The sequence below is a fragment of the Podarcis tiliguerta genome (genome assembly GCF_965153285.1).
Source record: "Podarcis tiliguerta genome assembly, chromosome: 12".
NCBI lineage: Eukaryota > Metazoa > Chordata > Lepidosauria > Squamata > Lacertidae > Podarcis > Podarcis tiliguerta.
The window spans coordinates 20,576,371-20,586,315 of NC_139545.1; the positions used below are offsets into that span (position 1 = coordinate 20,576,371).

At 41.5% G+C, this 9,945-nt stretch overlaps 1 long non-coding RNA gene across 3 annotated transcripts in view; it reads right to left on the minus strand.

The window, feature by feature from the left end:
• Positions 1 to 8,548, minus strand: part of LOC310660500 — a 133,648-nt gene extending 125,100 nt beyond the window's left edge. For 2 of the 3 annotated variants that reach the window (XR_014503442.1, XR_014503443.1), the window contains exons 1-2: positions 7,994 to 8,548; positions 4,162 to 4,244 (exon numbers count right to left, since the gene is read on the minus strand). This is a non-coding gene — a long non-coding RNA (uncharacterized lncRNA). Of the gene's footprint in view, positions 1 to 4,161; positions 4,245 to 7,988 lie in introns of all 3 variants that reach the window. The other variant, XR_014503444.1, reaches the window with a different exon arrangement.
• Between the last annotated feature and the right edge of the window lie 1,397 nt (positions 8,549 to 9,945).

Here is a 9,945-nt window from a genome sequence, read left to right on the forward strand (position 1 = left end):
CCCTTTCTATTGCCTGAGAAAATTGTTAACAAGAGTTAAAAGAAAACCACTTGGTGGTTTTGATCCTTTTAAATGAAATGAAATGAGGGTTTTCTACATATTTCAAAAAGTGGTTTGCCACTGGATGTTGATCTTTCCGTCTTTAGCTGTCAGGCATCAAAAGGGATATTTAGAAATGTCGTTTGCTACAAAAGTACCAAGATAAGCTACTTGTGTCCCTTTGGGTTTCAGGTCCTGCATTTAAAGTACAGTCATGCCTCGGGATAAATACGCTTCAGGATAAGTATTTTCGGGTTGTGCTCCGCAGCGACCCCGAATTAATGGAGGGCGTTACTTCCGGGTTTCGATGCTCGCGCATGCGCAGACGGTCAAAATGACATCATGCGCGGAAGCAGAGAAACGCAACCCGCAGATGCGCAGTCGCGTCTTATGTTCTGTTCAGGATGTGAATGGGGCTCCAGAACGGATCCCATTCGCATCCCGAGGTACCACTGTAGATATTGGGAAAATGTGATTGAAACATCACAAAACGTATGACTGGGTGCAACCTAAATTTGCTGCTCTGGTCCAGCAATTGGACCAGAACCCTTTCTATGAACCCTTTCTACGCATAATGAAGAAGAGTTGAAGAGAGGCACATTGTGGGACATTGTGGTTGGAATATATATCCAACCACTCATGAGAGCAGAGCAAGTCATTCACAGACGGAGGATAAGGTGTACATAGTATAAATGAAGCCTCCTGCAGATGTGAAGGAATTGAACAAAATCTTCAGCATGCATTTTCTCTACCACTGAGTTATGCCCTTCCCTCAAGCAGTCAAGCAAAGGATCCAAACAGTAAAACATGGGTAAGGGGTCAGTCTGATAGTGGAGAAAAGATAAGAAAGAAGGTCTAGTAACTGAATAGCTCAGTCGGTAGCTCATGAGACTCTTAATTTCAGGTTTGTGGGTTCGAGCCCCACACTGGGCAAAAGTTATCTGTCTTGCAGGGGTTTGGTCTAGATGACCCTCATGGTCCTTCCAAATTCTCTTATTCTAACTGGAACAAAGAAAAACCATGAGAACATATCTCACGAGCCTCTGAAATGTTGAAATCAAGACTGGGCACCTGAGGACGTAGTATCAGGAAAGGAAACAGGGCCTGTAGAGGAATAATCAACAATTGTATTATGTCTCTGAGAGGGACGGTCACTAGTCTGCAGTCTGCCTATCTATCTACCTAGATAAGCAACTGAAGACCCACAGTCAAATCCAACTCTCTGAGTTGAAGATACCATTCTACAACAGCAAAAGGTTTTTTGGGTAGTATTTGTGGGAACAGGACACGGAAGCAGTCTGTTCAGGAGACTGGGCCTTTGACCTGCCAGCCTCCATTTCCTTCTAAAAGTGCCACTCTGGCAAAACTATTTGCCACCTGAAGGTAAGTGGACTACTAACTAGAATGAATTATTTGAGCCTGTAGTGAGGGTCATTGGTGGTCTTAATACATTTTCTGAACCTTGTGCCACCCTCATAGGAAATCTGTAAAAGTTATATTGTTTGAAAACCCATGTGTGCAGGTTGAGACAGGTTTTAGATTTCCCCAGGGCAGGGGCCTATAACCTTGTACTTGTAAAGCACCAAGAGCATTAATGTTGCTATATCATCTTCATCATTTTTCTCCTCTTGGGAAATGGAAAGAAATCCCATCCCCCTTTCTCATCTGCATTCACTAAGAAAGGTTTCTGGAGGATTGAGTGCGACTCCTGAACAACATGGGATGAAGATGAAATGAAATTTGCTGGTGATGGCAGAAGTGGGTGGGAACATTTTCTTCTGTGAACATCCTTATATTGGGATCCAAATCAATGGACTGTATCCAATGGTAGTCATACTCAAAGTAGACCCATTTGAATGAATGGACGTAATTAACTTAAGTCCTTTAACTGGATACAACCCAATACAGTTACTAGTGATAATAATATGAAGGTAACCGTATTAAATGTAGCATGTAATATGTTACTGAAAGCTTCACACTATTCAATAAAGCCCAAACACCCATGGTCATAAATAAATGCATATATAAAGAGCTGCAGTTTCCGTTCCCACCCCTTTTCTGACAATTAATTTTCCAGCCATCAGCTCTATGGAGAATAGGCTTCAAGGATTGAGCCTCTTGGCTCAAATCCCAGCAGGCCAATAGAAAGAACAAAGAGTTTATTATTTTATAGATTGACATAATTATTGAAGGCCAGGCTCATGAATTCTGCATGCCAGTGGATGTTAATGTGGACTCTCTATCTGTCATTTACATGGGAAGCACATCACAGACTCCAGCAGGAATACAAAGTGGTCTGGATGGCTTTAAAACAACAGCATAGCAAGGCAAAATTAGTGGCGTATGTGGGCCATAGAATTTTAGACTGACCTTCATTTGTTATTTTTGTCTTGGCGAAACACACACACGCCTTGGTGACTCACACGCTTTGAATTCAACAATGCCATTTGTCTTAATACACATGATGTAGAACTAAAAACCACACAGCTCTAGCCATCCAGGTAACACGTGGACTAGGTCTCATTTACACAGCTGGCCAAAGCAGAGGATAATTGTTTCCTGGCTAGAGAGCCTCCTTGGTTCTAGGCACCATAAAAGAGGCCGGCGCAACTCCAGAAATCTGTTTACAATTGACCATGATTTATTAAACACAGCCATTCTCAAACAACCAGGATTACAACTCATCCAAATGCTATTTAATTTAAAAAAATAATCTGGTAGGCTGCTCTTACAGCTCTACACAGATGAATATGCTACTTTTATGTTCTCAATGCAATCTTGAATGTGTTTAAGTGTGAAAAGTTTGCATGTCTCTTCTCATTTTCTTCATCAAAAGCCCATTGCAAATGCTCTTAGGCAAGCAAAATGGACAATTCGGGGGCAAGAGACTTTATCGCAGTGGCCAGCCCCACCCTATCCAACGCTCATTCATTGAACAAAGTCTGAACTACGTGAGCAGATGCTTGAACATGCATTGGTTGGGGTGAGCCTCTCACCTGCACAGCCTTGTTCATTTTATGTGCATGAGATATTTGTAAGTATTTTTTTTATCACCCTTCAATCCTATTCCAAGAAAGGTTTTCACCTTTGAAACAGCATTCATTGTGAACACATGAAGAGGGTTGTGGGACCATGCATGCAAACCAAGCCTTCAACATCCTCATCTCTGCTTTCCTGTGGTGAGCAGGAAGGCCTGAATGGAGCAGTTGACTCTGCTTATAAGCGTCTTGACAACTGGGGAAGGGTTGTGACTTCAGCCAAATGCACTTGCATTCTGCCTTTCTTGCTCAATACAAGGGAAATCCAAGCAGAGTGGGTGGTGTGTAGTGGGGGCGGGTGTGTGTGTGTGTATGTGTCCGTACATGATTTGGAAAATGCCCTGTTAGGAATAACCCCTGAACACAGCTTCCGTCTCCTTGTTTGACAAGGTCTGTCTGTGTATTGTGTGCAGGTGTCTCTCCAGAGATAAGAAATACTATTAGATGCAATACAGGACAGTGATATTCTGTACCTGGAAGAGTACAGAATCTAGACACATCAAAGAAGTGTTTCAGTTAAACGCGTTGTAAACTCCTATAGGGAAATCCAGTAGGGAAAGACTGGACTCCACAGCGCCATCTGGTGTCACAGTGTAATATTGCATATACAACGCATATAAAATGCCTTTTCTTTACCAATCTAGCTGTTCCTGTAGTGCACTTGCAGTACTATGACATGACATGTTCCTGCTTCTAAGATTCCAATTTAAACATAATTTTTATAAAGGTCAAGGAATTCTGGTCTCTACTGCACATGCACCAATGCAGTCCCACCCCCTATTATACATTGCAAAGTTTCTGAATGTCAACTTACATTGGCATTCAACTGCAGCAGATTCTTCAGAGAATGAAGAGGACAAGCTTAGGCATGTAACTACAAATCAAGCTGTGGCTGCTCATGTTACTTAGAATCATGGAATTGCAAAGTTAGAAGGGAACCCAAGGGTGATCTATTCCAACACCCTGCAATGCAGGAATCTCAACTAAATCCTATATGACAGAAGGCCATCAGACCTCTGCTTAAAAACCTCCACAGAAGGAAAGTCAACCACCTTGCAAGGTAGTCTGTTCAAACAGCACTTACCATCAGAAGGTTCTTCCTGATGTTGAGTCCGACTCTTCTTTCTTGTCACCCAAAGCCATTGGTTTGGGTCCTACCCTCCAGACCTGCGGGTATGCAATGGTAAACAAATTTAATAAATGATTATGATGATGTTAAAAACACGCTTGCTCCATCTTCCATGTGGCAGCCCTTTAGATATTGGAAAATGGCTATCATTGCTTCTCTCAGTCTCCTCTTTACCAGAATGAACATACCCAGTTCCTTCAACTGTTCCTCATAAGGCTTGGTTTCCAGACCCAAGTGTCTTGTGGTACATTAAAGACTTAGAAATTTAATACAGCATGAGATTTCATGGAGTAGGGCCTAATGATGCAACAAACTAACATGGCTACCTTTCTGGAAATGTAATCATGGGTCAACTCTTTCTCTATTTTGCCTGATATCATTCAGCCTGACTTGGCAGTGGTTCTCGAGGGTATCAGGCAGAGGTCTTCCCCATCACTTCTTACCAGTTCCTTTCAGTTGGAGATACCAGGAATTGAACCAGGGACATTTTGCATGCAAAATGTGTTATTTGCACACAAATTATAGCTCCCACAGCTTGTTGGTCAAGTTAGGTTTATATGGGGCTGCCACATGTGTCTGGGGTTTCCCAGACATATGCAGGATTCGGCCCTCGCAAATCATGTCAAAAAGCTCAACAACTTTGCCCCCCCCCCAAAAAAAGCTCATGAACTTTGGTGTCCGGATTTTCACTTTTCTGAATATGGCAACCCTAGGTTTATTGAATGCATGCTACTTGCAAACAAAACGCCTGAAAATGATTTATGATAACAAAATAAATAATAAAAAACATAAACATATTTAAAACATTACCAAGAGGGGGGAAACCCCTATCATTGGTGCTTCTTGATGTTCGGTGGTTCCCAAACCTTTTTAAATATTGTTGAACAGCAATGGATGCATTATTTACAATATTGCACTATTCCGTAACTAATTGCTAAATTGACTTTATGTAACCCAAGTGCTTAGATTGCCAAATGATCCTTAGTGGAAGTAAGCAAATATATTTGGCGATAATTTGCTACAAATGAAAAAGTGTTATTTGAGACACCAAGACAAAGGATGGAGAGAGAGATATCAGTGTTAACACCTGCAGAGCTACAGCACAAAAGTCTAAACCTTTGCCTGATTCACATGTGCCACAAAATTCATAGAATAGCTTCACAGGACACAAGATGGAACACGTGATAGAAGACTTGCTCTTTAGGCAATGTATTCCCAACATACACTGCTAGTTTTGATTTCAGTTCTGGAGAGGACTGCCAATAATTAATTGATATTTGAGAAAACATTTCCCTGTCTAAAATCAGGCCATTTCTATCTGAGAAACAATTCTTTCAAAAAAAGCATGCAGGCAAACACTGGTATTGGCCTAGGCCTAAGATTCTAGTGGGAATATATTGATTACTAATTATAAATTTAAAACCCAAATCCAAACAAAGGACTTGAGAATGGTTATTTTATGAACATGTTGAAGATTTGTTTATTATTTAACTGTATTATTTGCTCCATTGACTTCAATGGGAGATAGGTGCATCAAATCACTGCTGGGTTGGACCACGAATCTATAAATCATTGAAAAAATACTGGAATCATTGAAAAAATACTGGGTAGAAACTCCCAATCCCTTTCAGTGACCATGTTTTAATTGTTAAAGAAGATTCCCACCCCCTCTGGTTCTGCATGAAACTAGACCATTAAATATATATATATTAGAAATATGAAACACCTTTTTAAAATTTCATCTGCATTTTGCATATTTTTGGACAGTTTTCCTGCCCTCCATATAATTAGCATGTGTTCAAGGTTCCATGCCCCAACTGCCTGTTCAAATGAATTTCATGAAATGGTATGAATTAATCTTGGTTGTTGCTAGGTATCTTCAATCTTTTATGGGACTGGTCCTTATGAATAATGAAAGCCAGAGGACAAAAGGTTCTCATAAGTAACTAGCAATACCCAGGGGAAATAGAAGTGCTTTAAAACTGGGGGAAGGCTAGGCGGATGCCAACAGAAGGATTCCTTTCTTGCTTTCTGAAATAAGATGATGTATTATTTGCCTGGGCAATCACCTGTCAAAATAGATTCATCATGCTCAGTTGCTAAGCGGTCTTTTACTTAGAGAGGCAGCTTGCGAAGTGCAGATTTTTAATAGTATTGGAAGCCTAAAATAAACACCTCATTTTTCTTGGTTTGAATAAAGTTGTTAAGAGTTTCCCAGCAGTGCCTTTCTTTTTAACTTGTCTCCATACCCTCATACCAAGTGAGCATCCTCATATATAGCCCTGCATGAATTTTGAATTAAGGCCTCATATGAACACAATTAAGATTTGAGACTGTTGAATTATGGTGCTGGAGGAGACTCTTGAGAGTCCCATGGACTGCAAGAAGATCAAACCTATCCATTCTTAAGGAAATCAGCCCTGAGTGCTCACTGGAAGGACAGATCGTGAGGCTGAGGCTCCTCATGGCCACCTCATGAGAAGAGAAGACTCCCTGGAAAAGACCCTGATGTTGGGAAAGATTGAGGGCATGAGGAGAGGGGGACGACAGAGGACGAGATGGTTGGACAGTGTTCTCGAAGCTACCAGCATGAGTTTGACCAAACTGCGGGAGGCAGTGGAAGACAGGAGTGCCTGGCGTGCTCTGGTCCATGGGGTCATGAAGAGTCGGACACGACTAAACGACTAAACAACAACAAGAATTGAGACGCAAATATGTACTCCTTTTATATCCCAACTTTCCTTCAAGGCGTCACAACAACAGCCGTGGGTCTGTTCCATTCCCCATGCACAAACATACATTTAATTTTCACAACAACTCCGTAAGATAGATCAGGCTGAAAGATACTTGGTTGGCCCACCCCTGGTGAGCTATGTGGCTGAGTGGGGATTTGAACCCAGGTCACTGAGGTCCTGGTCTAACCCTTTAAGGATGACTCCACGCTGACTCACACAACGCAGTGTATAGAGGATGTATGGCAGCCCCAAGCCCTTCCTTCCCACCACCAACGACCAGTACCACTCACTGCATAAAGAAATAGCCAACACATTTTGCTGCCTTAGGTAGACTATAAATGGAGCCGCTCCTGTTTCAGCATCTGAGGCAATAACCTCACAAGCATTTCGCTCCCTGTCCACCCCCCACAGCAATGAATTATTATTATTATTACCTAATTAATTCCAATTGTGCATCACTTCCAAGAGGGAGAGATTTCACAATACACTAAAAGCATATGTAAAATAATTAATTACATATACTGAAACAGATTTCAGTCAAATACTGACTGGGATAAAAATCTTCACTTAGAAGATTTGGTGAAAGGAAAGCCTTCAATGGGCACCAAAAATATAACAACAGAGTCTCTTTTCTCAGATTCGTATGCCAGCTGAACACTTTTGCTTGTTTGTTCAGGCATTTACAGGGTATTAGTGCCTGGCTCTGTGACTTACATTTTATTTTTATATCGTAAATAACAAGATGATCTATCTTGTATTTTGCTGCCCTAGGCTCCTTGGGGAGGGATGGCAGGATAAAAATTTTATATATGGATTTGGTTTCAATCTGTTGCCCCCGGTCTGATTTTGCTCTGCATTGAAAGGGACACCCACCCACCCAAAAATGTTGATTGAAATAATAAATAAACAAATAACTAGGCACCAAAAGAAGGATAAGGAGCTAGTTAGTAGGGAGACGCCAAGAAACATTGCAAAAGGCAAGCTTTCAAGATGGCACCGTCCCTCAGGAGTGAAGGTTCAGCATTATTTGTATTAGTTTTTCGGCACCTTACCAAAATGCAGGCCCTGCCAAGAGCACTATGGCGTTGTGGGCACTGATGAGTGCCACATCGACACTGTTTGGGTCAACCTGAGAGCTCTCCATTTCACGTGACAAGTTCCTGTCAGACCGTGACAGCTTGCATGACGCTATCAGGCCACACAGACAGACCACAGGCAGAAAAATAGACTGTGGGAACATTAACAGCTGTGTCGAAGAGACAGTTGGCCATAGAGAGGGACATTTGTTTTGCACTGCTCCTGCATCTTTCGCAGCAACCTGACATAAATATTTCAGCTTCACCTGGTAATTTTCTCTGCCCAGCTTCTGTTTAAAGTGCAGAAGCAGCGCCAGTAATAAGGCCGGGCATCTGTTGTATGCAGGGGTAGGGCAAAAACACACACACTGGTTTTGCTTCACTTCTATACAACTGTTATAACAATAGGAGTACTGTCCTTTTCTCCATATATTGTTTCTAAAATATAGTCCTCAAGGTGCATATCAAATGGGGAAAGGGGTTAAGTGCATACCCTCCAACATTTCTCCAATGAAAAGAGGGGTGTTGTATTTTATTATTATTATTATTATTATTATTATTATTATTATTATTATTATTATTATTCCCTGCCCCTCTGACTGGGTTTCCCCAGCTACTCTGAGTGGCTTCCTAAAAGCATAATAAAACATCAAGCATTAAAAACTTCCCTGTACAGGGCTGCCTTCAGATGTCTTCTGAAGGTTGTATAGTTACTTATCTTCTTGGCTCGTGGGTTGCATAACTGATCATACCCTCCAACCTTTTTCTGATCAAAATAGGGACATCCTACCATACCCTCTGATGAAAATAGGGACGCCCTAAGGAAAAGCGGGACATTCTGAGATCAATTTTTTTAAAAAAGGGATGGCTTCTGTAAATCCAAAACTGTCCCTGGAAAATGGGGACACTTGGAGGGTCTGTAAGAGCTTAGAATTATTTTAGACCAAGGTTGGGGAGCCTGTAGGACTCCAATGCCCATCAGCCTTGTCCATCAACCAGGCAGGTTGAGGTGAATGGGAGGTGAGGAGGGCCACAGGTTCCCTGTTCTGGTTTTAGGGCCTAACTAAAAGAGGGCCTGTAACTGAGCCTTTCTTAGGCCTGGCCAGAGTGAGTTAGCTGCCTCAGCAAATTGTTGGTTATTTAATTTATTATGGTATTATATTGGTATTAACAGAGACACACTTGTGGGATTTCTGTCTCTGGTGTAGAAACAAAGAACCTTGATAGATTCTTGGGCCCTTTGAACCTTGAGACTTGAGAGGTAAGAGTATCATTTTCTGCTCTACCTCAGGCAGCAAAACATGGTGGACCGAACTCTGCCTTTCCTACCAACAAAGCCCCTGACAAAGGATGTCCGATTATGAAGTTTTTTTTATGCACAAATGCAGGGAAAGGGAAGAAAGGTCCCAAATGTGCAGTTTTCCCATTAGATGGTATCATCAGTACATTGCCGCTTGAATCGGAATAGCAGCTTTGATGCAAACTGTGCTTCATGATGGTTTACAGAACTAAAAGCTTTGTGGCACCACAGTAGGATTCAAAATGTTTTGGCTAAAAAAGGAAACCTCCTTACATCTGAGGCCAAAACAATTTTTATTCTTGGCTTCCTTAATTAACATCAAGCTCAGCACAGAGTTGCCATGCTAAATAAATACTGCAGTATTTGTAAATATGGAGCTGTTTTTGCCTTCAAAATAGTTATACTGTAACTTGGATATTCTGACAGGGAGACTAATTCTACTGGAAGTCTGTCTAGGCTCCTGGGAGCCATCGGTTGCGCTATCTTAACCGTAAAAAGTCATGGTCTTTAGATTTAAATCAATTAAAACATTATCATTATTATTATGTTAAAATTGCCTAAGCTTATTTTGAAGGGAGCCTGCAGTTCAGCAAAAAGTCTCTGTGGTTTTACACAGATGGGGCCAAGC